Source organism: Charadrius vociferus, unplaced genomic scaffold (assembly GCF_000708025.1).
Source record: "Charadrius vociferus isolate BGI_N301 unplaced genomic scaffold, ASM70802v2 scaffold450, whole genome shotgun sequence".
Taxonomy (NCBI): domain Eukaryota; kingdom Metazoa; phylum Chordata; class Aves; order Charadriiformes; family Charadriidae; genus Charadrius; species Charadrius vociferus.
In genome coordinates this window covers 4262940-4274445 of record NW_009646931.1, presented here as the reverse complement: position 1 = coordinate 4274445, position 11506 = coordinate 4262940, and positions in this window count along the sequence as shown.

Below are 11506 nucleotides of genomic sequence, written 5' to 3'. Positions count from 1 at the left end.
CCCCCCCCAAGGCAGCGTTTAGGATCTTTTAAATTATTTTTATTAGTAGTTTTATACCAGCTCCTGTATTATTAGGCAATAAATTCCACAGAGATGGATCTAAATTGTAATTCTACAGCACTGAGCAAACTCAACAGTGTGATGAATACCATTTTTTAATGCATAAGCTCAGTGGTCTGCACATTAATTGCATTATTCACTTTGGATTATTTGCTTCATGAACTATAAAACTAAATACAATAAGATTAATGTAATGCATGGAAACAGTCTACTTCAACATCTTGTGCAACAGAGAAGGAAAAACATTGTCCTTTGTTTCTGTGTCTGAATTTTGAAGACTTGCAAACAGTAATTGAATAGTTAGATTATTAACTTGTTCTCTATGGATCAATGATTCAATATTTTAAAACAAGGTATGCAATATAGGTGTTATTTAGCAAACTATTGTGAAATACACAAGCAAGATTTACTTCTGAATAGCTCAGTGGATTTAATACTAATTCTCTCAAGTGTTTTTCTTACAAAGTATATACAATGGTATATGAAAGCTGAATCATAGCTCACATTAGTTTTCCTGTGCTTCTCAGTGTTTAGAAACAGATGTCTTAGCTTCTCTATCTTATTTGGGCAAACAGCTTTATCCAGTAGCCACACTGGACAGATTTTATTAGCAGCAGAAAAAGGGAAAAAAGGCAAGTTCTGAAATAGGAAAGAATCAATTCACCAAGAGATGGGAAGCTCTGTCTGCTATATCCACAAATACCCAATCACAACAATGAAAAAAAAAAGTGGTGTGGTTTTTTTTTGTTTTGTTTTGGTTTGGTTTGTTTTCCTTACCTTTGTCTGAAGCAAGTTAGCAAAGGTAACTTGCACGCCACCAGTGGTCATACCATGGATGACCACAGAAAACACTCAAAAATGAAAGTAGTGACACAGCAGCTCTACCAGCACAATCAATGCATTTAACAACAAGTTGTGAGAAGAGCCCAGGGTTTGATTTAAAAGCACTGAATGAGAAGGAATGAATGAGAGAAATTATATATTCTGCTCAGTGCAAATGCCATATATGGTGACAATCAATACTGGGGTTGAGCTTACATGGAACATACAGAGCTCATTTGGGAGACTTTAAGCAAAAATTAAGAATATGGGCACCCAGCTCCTTGTAACCCAAGCCTCAACAGGGACCAAGAACACTGGGCTAGTCAGCTGGCCTGGTGGCATGCTAGGAGCAGCACTCATTGTGGGGAGCAGGGACAAGAAGATTTAGCTGTTTCCTGAATCGAGAAGGTCAGCTATTAGTGTTTTAGACAACTTCTTGCCACTAACAGTTCCAGTAGTGTTCACAGTTTCTCTTTTGCTATTAAGTATTTTTAATGATACCAAGATCAGTAAAAAAAGTCAGACAAAGATGAACAAGGCATGGTCTCTGCTCCTGCCAGTCTCCCATTCCTTCTCCTCCTGATCCACTGCTGCTGGCATCTATCATCTAACCATTTGTATCTATCCTAACAAAGCAAAAGATCAGGTATGGCACATTCTATTAAAATAAAAACCTTAACAGGTAACTTTCTCAGCCTGGTACTAAATGGCAGCAACTGCCTGCCATGTGAAGACACAACTTCAGAGACTAATGAATCTGGCTTCCTAAAATAGCTACAGGGATTTTTAACAAAACGTTATAAGTGTGAAATTAAGTTCTATTATTCTGTTAAGAGTACCTGACAAACACGAAAGGGAAAACAATAATCATATTTCTTTTTCATAGCTGCCTCAGCTTCTCCAGTAGCTCTTGGCCATCTTCCGTTCAGAATAATGTGGGCTCTCTTCATTTGGCCAACACCCACCCACTGAAGCTCACAAGGAGTATACACTGAGTGGTACTCGACATTCTGTTTGCCTTTTGCTCACAGGGAAAAACTGCCACTTTATGTCATTTATATGAATCACTTACAAACATTCTGCATTAGAAACACCTTTCTATTTACCTCAAATAAGCTTGTATCTTCTATGTATATTTTGAAACATACTTTTAAACTATAAATACATTTATATGTTATACAAATACAGAAGAAGCATAAATGGTGCCCAGATATACTTAAACAGAGAAGCGTAACACCCAGCAGGTTCCTGTGGAACCCCTGCTGCCCTGGGGATCCGATGCTGCAGTGCAAGAGCCCCTGTTGGAAAACACCATCAGGTGCAGCCACTGCATCTTTACATCAAGTTTTAAAAGCTAAAATATATCCTATTTCTTCCAGCACTTTGCTGTAAAAGGGAAACAAACGTGTACCAAATGTGAAAACATGAAAGAAAAAACATTCTGTTATTTGGCTCTAAAATGAGAACTATTGAGCCTACACCCCTAAGTTTGGTAATAACCAATACTCAGTCCCAGTCTGATACATTCCTTGTCTTCTCCTCCTGTAAAGTCATTTTATCAAGCTCGTCTCTTGAAGACTGGCATGTCAAAAGGTGCATTTGTCAAAGAGACTATTTCACTGCTAACAGGACAATACTGACAACCAGAGCTCTTACTCCACAGATTGAGCCATCACCTTCAGTGGAACCTCACAGCCCCAGTCAAGACAGATCATCGCCTCAGTGATGAAGGCTCAGATCTCCAAAGATGGATATCTAAAGTTACAGAGCTAGATTACCTGCCTGGATTTTCTAGCTCTGATGAAGTCGCATCCACCTACTTTAAACATGTAAAACATTGGTTGCATTGCTTGCACTGAAGCCACCTAGACATTCTTTGCGATTCTGGCACTATTCAGTAGCCATTGAAAATAAGTCCTCCTAAAAAAAAAGTCAAGAAATAACAGCCTCTGTTTGCAACAGATGGTTGCTACAAAGCTAATGAAATGGGCTTCTCTTCTGCGTATTTCCCAAGGTGGCTATCAGATATCAGAAACAAGTATTACAAAAGATCCTAGGGCTCTCTAATCCTTCCTGCTGTTATTTAGTTTCCCAGTACCAACTCAGATGCATGAAGGTATACACATGCTGTGGTATTTTCAACATGTAAAAATAGCTGTTACATTACATGATCTCTCAGATGCTTCACTTTCATACTAAGGTTTGCTGAGGGAATCTGGTATTTTATCTCTATAAAACTAAAAGTTTACACCATTACTGAGCAGAACGCCTAGAAAATACAGGAAGTAGATAGTTTATATTGATGCGAGAGACCCAAAGCTACTAATAATTGAACAGCTTAATTATTTTCATAATTTTATGCGTTCGGACTAATATACCTGAAGTGTGATAATACACCTTACACAAAGGTTCACAAGTTTATTCCTGTACAACAAACTTCAGTATCCCAACAGAGAACAGAATCCAGTACACCCAATTTATGTTATGGCAACAACTCCTGCCCCCCACCCCGGTGCAACATACTACTGGGTCTCACTCCAAGAACAGCAGTAATGTCATTAAAAAGAAAACATCTCCACACATAATGGATGGGATAAAGAATTTCTTAGACAACTTAAATCCTGTATCCCCAAAGAAGAATATGAGATATTCTATAAAAAAAAAAATTATACTCTGAATCAGGTTAAGATAATAGGGATAAGCAGATAAAACTATGCATACGACATTCTCCACCTCTGATTAGAATAGCGGAAATAAGGGTAGCATACAAACAAGTAACTTTGACAGGATGAGCTATGTAGAATTTCAAAAGCTATAACCTATTAAAATAATTTATGGAGGGGTTATAAATAAGAAAGTGAATTTAGACCATTCTGGCACTTTTCAAACCAGCAGAATCATCAACAGTTAGCAAGTGTTCCAAGATTGCTGCTGGGAAGAAAATTAAGTTCTCTCAGTAGAAGACAATCATAAAAATTAATTTTTTATTTGCTTTCTTATATCATTTAAGGCTTATAAACATGTTCTTTCTAGCAAAGAAACATAACATACTCTAAAATTTTCAGGTCTTAATGACTGGTTAGGCAGTAAATGGTATGTAAGGCAAACAGAGAACCAAACATATACTTTCCAAAAGAAGTCAGTCTTTACCAGTTTGGCTTTTTATGTATGTATTCGTCTGTGTCTGATTTTGTTATTTGGTACTAATCTTTTTTTAAGCTTATGCTATACTTTGTTTTTTCTTCTCTTTTTATATTAGTTGTCTATATATTTATCACTGAGTTACACTGGGAATTAATATTATAAAATAAAAAATCATATTAATAGGAATAATAAGCTGTACTAAACAAGCACTACACCTTTTTACAGAGGTATCTGTCTTGCTCACAGACACTCGAGACACATTGAAAACATCCTTGTCCTGTGAAGACTTATGCATATGCTGCATTTTGCTCCAAAAGCCAAACAGGACTGAACATTTCTGTATATATTTCTCACTCTGGCATAAAAAGCTTTCCTGGGATGCAGAGATAGAGTAAAAAATTCCTTGCATGTCTACTTTGACTAACTGCTGGGTGAAGAAATACAACCCTATAGCAGCATATTAGAACTTTATGGGAGATCCATAGAACTTTAGAACTTAGATTAGAACTTTATTAGAACTTATGCTAGATCCATAGTTGACAGCATGTTTTTTATCAGCAGAAAGTCACAGATGAACTGGCTGTCACCATGAAAACCCAGACTTAGGCTCTTCAGCTCCTTACCTCTCACAAACATAAAGCCTTTGCACTATACAGAGTACTGTGTTGTACAGGGAGAGCACCGCCTCCCTGTGCAATAAGGAGACCTTTTGGTGGTATCTGTCAACTAATCTAGCCACAGGCCAAGCATATAGTAACTACACCCACTTTAACAATGGCAGCTACTATTACAAATGTTTATTTTTGTAAGATAACAACAAGCTAGCATGACAAAAAAAGACAGGAAAAGGCATTCAAAACTTCTGCAAGCATATGGCTAAAAATGGTTACAGTTTCAGCAACTCCTATTTTGCCTTCTTTAAAATCCACAGTATAAAAAGAAAAATAAGTGCCAGTATCTTAACTGATGAGGGGGGAGTATTTAGTGAGGTAAATTAAAAAAACCCCAAAATTAAAAAAAATATAAAAAAAAATCAATGTAGTTAGCAAACAATATTAAAAAAATAATCCATAATATCCAAATAGGTCTGTGACAGCAGAGCAAGGAAGCCAATTACAGGACAGCAAGTATATGGATTACTCCTTAACAAAAATATACCATTTTTTCTTATCATTCTCAGTGTATTCCTGAGATTTTATTTAAAAAAAATTGCTGCATTCATATCTCACTTATAACAACGTACTTCAGTTTTTAATTTATAGTAATCCATACTTCTTCAGAATGAGAATAAACATGCAGTGAACTTACATCCCTTTGATATGGGCCTGGCAAAGGGATATCTTCAGTATTTGCTTAAAAATTGACATAAGAATCACAGAATCATTCACATACCAGTATGAAAGCATAACACTAGAGAAGCTTCACTTTACAAGAGCTCCAGCTTGCCACCAGTGATTTGAAGAAGGACACAACATTCCACATGAGCAGAATTTGATCAGAAAGGCTTTGCATTCAAGTTTCAGTTTAGTCATTGCCTCTCAGGCTCCTAGGCATAACAACAAGCACCTGGGAAAAACAATTTCACAGGCCACGGGCACCCGACCATGAAAAGATAAAAATAACATTACACATATCTAGAAAGATGCATGAGCATGAAACTATATAGACAGATATTACATTTATGCAAAACATGCTAATATATGAAAAGGAATAGTCTAATTTCATCAAGACATGCTGTGCAACAGCAACTAGAAGCAGGATTATGCATTTTTATGGTATTTGAGGGAGGATGTAAGAACTAAGAGCTATTGGGACAGCTGGATATCTTTTTTCCTATCTGTGAAACAATCTTAAATGAAACAGTGAAATTAATTTATTTTTATCTAGTTTTTTGAGCCATCAAACACTATGTCATCTGTATGCTTACTAAAACCAGTACTCAGTACATACAGCTCTACACACCAGCTCCTGCCATCCCACTTTGACCCCTCTCCTGAGTTCTCTAGACCAATGGCTTCAGTAATCATTACAGGGAAAGTAGGAAGAGAAAAATAAAATAAAAATAATCCAAACCTACACTTCCTGCAAAAGGTCATCAGATAGCACTTTCTTTGAATTAAAAATGTTATGGAGGAACAGGGGTGATGCCTTCACTTCTGCCTTTCAGCAGTCTACCAGAAAATCCTTTGGCTTCTTTTCATTTCTTGCATTTATTTTTGAAATTTAACAGAAATTTTTGATTCAAGGATAACCCTTTTTAGGATTCCATGCTTGCCTGCTACAAGAAACTTTTCCCTTCCATCAATATTGTGCAGTGATTGTTTTGTAAAAATTTGTAAAACATCACTGTGCTGATTACACCACCACTGTGCCACTTTGAACACTGAAAGCAGTGCTGTATCTAAGGAAATACAGAAAGATTAAAACCCATGACCAACAGGACAAAATCAGCCATGCTGTGGAATAACCTCAAATCTACACTGATATTCACCCATCTCCCACTATCGCATTATTTAAACTTTCCGGTGTATGTACTTATATGGTAGTTTGAACAATTCTGTCTCTAAACTCGTGGAACTTTGAGGCCACAAAATATGTTGAAAATGAGTAGTAATATTTTAAAATAAGAAATGAACTCTAGATGATGCCAACTGTATATTTGGCAGAATGATGACCAGTTTCTTACTGCTGTTAAAAACCCCTTTGAAGAGCAATGGAGGAAGGTTTTCCAGAACTGGAGAGTTAATCTAATCAGCAGCACAACTGAGTAAGAGAGCAATTCCAATTCACAGCTTCATTCTGAAATATCCTCCTTAATGTAACTGTGTGGGTTCTGACTGAGAAGGAGTTAAAACAGTAACTCAAAATTTCACATCCTATTGTTAAACAAAATCAGAGTAGCTAAATTTACCAGTGTCATCTTTTTATTGATTCAACAGAATCAGGGAAGGAAGAAAAAAGCTATGAAAATGATGAAGTTTATAAATGGCAGTAAGCACAGGCAATCATGGTACACAAGTTTAGTGGACATACAAGGGAGTTCAAAAAACTATAAAAAGTCAAACAACTGAAACAGTCAAAAATCTTAAAAACACTTAATTCAAAAATATCAACAGCAGCACTCCAGTATTTTTCTTTATTGCCATGGACAGGTATCACACTAAAATGACTTGTAAGAAAGCTTTTTCATTTATCCTAACCCACAAGTACAAAAATAAATAACCATTGTCTTAGAAAAGGAAGTAGTCTTACATTGCTGAAGCTACAAAATAAGTATGATTATCACAGAATGGTTTAGGTTGGAAAGGACCTTGAAGATTATCGAGTTCCAACCCCCCTGCCATGGGCAGGGACACCTCCCACTAGACCAGGTTGCCCAAGGCCACGTCCAGCCTGGCCTTGAACACCTCCAGGGATGGGGCCTCAACAACCTCTCTGGGCAACCTGTCCCAGTGCCTCACCACACTCAAAGTGAAAAACTTCTTCCTAATGTTTAATCTAAACCTGCCCTCTTCCAGTTTAAAGCCATTCCCCCTTGTCCCATCACTACATGCCCTAGTAAAAAGTCCTTCCCCAGCTCTCCTGTAGGCCCCCTTTAGGTACTGGAAGGCCGCAATAAGGTCTTCCCAGAGCCTTCTCTTCTCCAGGCTGAACAGCCCCAACTCTCTCAGCCTCTCCTCATCGGAGAGGTGCTCCAGCCCTCGGATCATCCTCGTGGCTCTCCTCTGGACATGCTCCAGCAAGAGTGGAGTAGAGAGTTTTTACAAAAAAAAAAAAAGCATTTAAAAAGCATTTACTTGCTTATTGAGAGAACTATATTCAACAGCATTGGTTATAAGATAAGCACCAAAGGTATTTTCGGTGGGATGCATGCGAACTATATCTAAGATAATTATCTGGAGCATGGAAATACAGAGATATATGTATACTTCAGGCAGAGGAGATATTTTCAACGACAAAGATCAATCTCACACATGTAAGATTCCCTTAGAAAGGGAACTTAAGAAATGGAATTACAATGATGCACTAAAAATTTGAGTTTGGTTTTATTCGGGACTTATTATAAATATTTAATACTGACAAACATCAGAGATGGAATAAATATTTAGTACTTCACAAGTGCATGATGTCAGATCATTCTTTTAAACTATCTGCCCATTCAAACTTCTTACTTCATTGGAAATTGACTGTCAGCATTCAAGTTAATAAGTTCTGATTTCCTATATGTTGTTGATCAGTTAAGATATCAGTTACCATTTAAGACCAGTGATAATTTTTCTTCAATCACATATGACCTTCAACTACTCAGACCATTTTTCAGGTAGCTGATAGAATAAGCCTGGGGCCCACTCACTCTTTTCAATTAAGATAGTCAAAGCAGAATTGCAAGAAAGACTCCAAGCCATGAACCAGCAACCAAGGAAAATTTGGTAAAGAATTGCCATGCAGTTCATCCATTATAGAGGACCCTGGAAGGTATAGATAGGAAGCAGTTACTACCCATTTGTGCAGCATTGCTTCAGCTGATAGTAGCACTCAGTGAAGTCCATGGCTTTGAAGAAAAAAAAAAAACACCCCCACATTAACACACAAGTGTACTTCTAGATTTTTAAACTGCTCTCCCACACAGACCAAGAGACAAAGATTGCCTTTTTCTGCAATACTATATACTAAGCCTTTGTGGACTACTTGCATAAGCTCATCAATGCAATCCTCAAACACCCATCTTTCGTCCACAATTGTGTTCACCAGTCAGGTCTGAAATTTAATGGAGAAGTTCTCTGGAATTTTGACACTATCAATGAACTTTCATTAAAAAAATCTAACATAGTAATCGCAAGGCCGTTTCATGAATATTCCCAATATAAGGAAGAGTGCTGGGATGCTCCCACATGAAGTTCACAATGCCTGAGTATTCATGTAGAACAGTGACAAGGTTTCCTTGCTTCATCCCTGCCTCCCCACCCAAACTAATTTAAAAAAAAAAAAGATGTAAAACGTGTAGTCAGGCTATCATGAAGCATTAATGCTTCTCTGAGCTTTACAGTGAAGTGAAAGCAGTGTACTGCTTCCCTATCACCAGAAAAAACGAATGTACTAATGCCTTTATAACAGTAAGCTTACTAATAAAAATTAAGTTATACATAAATGTAAACTTTATCCAATGTGCCAAAATTAACATCATTAAAAATTTTTGATAGGTTGAACAATCACTTAGTTACACATACATGTAAAGAGAAGTTAGAGAAAACTGGGACTTCATGATACACGTTTGAGAAAGTTGTATAAATAAAAGAGAAACCTCCTATCATTCATCCAGAAGTTGACATTTCACTATTACACATGAGAAGCAATGCCATATTGAAATTAAAACCAGAAGAAATTAAGTTTTCATTGGAAGGCTTTCTTACCAAGCCCAGATTTACAGCATGGTTTTCAAACATCCTGATTTGCAGCCTTCATTTTTCATTTTAAAATTATACCTTTGTACAGGAAAGTCTTGCTTTTCTTATTTTTATGGAATTTGTGAAATATAACTAAGCTATAAACCCTGGAGAGATGTGATGTCCTGGTTCAGGAGTGCCTGTTCCAGAACACAGAAACAATAGAGTCAAATACCAACATCCACTTTTTTTTTGAGGTGTCTTCCATCACTAAGCAGATTTGGAGACTAGTAGTCTAACTTATGTGGCTGCATTTCATTCCTTTATATTTGACTTGAAATCTTTAGCACAGAAGTCCACTGCCAACAAGATATTCAACTGAAAGCACTTCATTGTCCCAACTATTATTTTTCTATGTTTCTCAGCGTGCCTCCTTAAAAAATAACACGCTTGAGTGCTACAATCCTGAAGCCATTTGAAATAAGGGAAAGCCACATTACAAATATTTTGCTCATATTCCTCTGCTTCCTAGTTGTCACTACCACCATCACCTGATTAACAAGAACAATCACTATTAGGAATTAGCCAGCATGACTCAGGCAGCAGTGGAACTGAAAACATTTTTGCATTTTATTTAAAACAGCTCAAGAGAAACTTCAGTCCTGAATAGCAGAGATTTTATTCAAATTATCCCTACATGCTTTTGTTTTTATAAAGTGAAGCTTTGATTTTCAGTTTCACTAGCCTTGGAATTTTTGTGTTTTGTTTAGTTTGGTTTTGGCAGGTTGTTGGTTTTTTTTTGGGAGGGTGGGTGGTGGTGGTGCTTTTTTTTTTTTAAAGAAAGGCATTTCATGGCAAGTTAAAGCTATATGGGACAAGTACATAAACTGTGTCAGTCCCTGGTATGAGTGTCTCATTTATGGAGGGATCACAAAATGAACATACTTCATCTTAAATTTTGTTGCCACCAATACATTAAATATTTAAAAAATACACACATTAAGCAGAGAGCCTGCTACACAAAGCCCTATGTACAGGGCAGTATTTCCATAGCTCTGTCAAGTTTCAAAAGCAAGACAGAAGAACTTCGGATGCTGCTCCAATGATATCACATATATCCTTCCCTATAAGGAACCTTTAACATGAATAGTGTTTTACTGCACAGATGTGTTTTACCCATTACCTGTATCTGCCTATGTATTGAACTTTAATGCTGCCCCCCAACAATGTTGGATTTCAGATAATTTCATTACAATTCATTCACAATCAACATTTTAATGACAAAAGGTAGAAAAATGTGGCCGTGCTTACAGCCATACTTATCTGCTCTAGAGTGATACAACAAAATTGCAGTCCTTGACTCCTAGAACAGATGGGTTTTCAGCTTACCACCTAACACTGTCAGTGCAACCAATGTAACACAGAATCCAGCAGTGGGTGGAATGTGCAAGCACACAGTTAGACTAGAAATCCAGGCTACTGTAAAATGCCACCCTTAAATTTAATTCAAGTATTAATGGGAAAATGCAGTTATAGCAAGCATTTAAACTCATGAAGACTGCTGTGCTCCCTTTTTCAGGGAAGAGGCACAGTTAGAGATGATAGCTAGCTCTGTGCTGATGATGTAACACATGAAAGCAGCAGATTTCAAACCAAAGCCTCAATTGAAAGCTTTGTTTTCTATGCAGTTCAGTCCAAATAACTATTTCCTGATGGCAATTTTTAAATTCAACTTCCTAAAGTTCAATTTCTTAAGAAATATTAATGTTAGGCTATTAAGAAAAAATGCTGTGCTAATGATCTTTTACAACCTGTCACATATAAACATAAGATGCAACATTTTCCTAGTCAGCTCATCAGAAAACACAAATTCAATTCAATAGAAATGTTGAATTTTAACTCAAAACAAGTAAAGCTGACAACTTTATTTTTAATATTCCAACTAAAGGCTGTACTCGGGGAAATTGGACAAAGTCTACTATATGGCCCAGAGTTGAACTACCTCATAAAACAGAAAAATCAGAAGCACTGCATTTTTTGCAACATAAATCAGCTCACAGCAGGCTGCAACAAAGCCCTAAAACCTTTCAATCTAC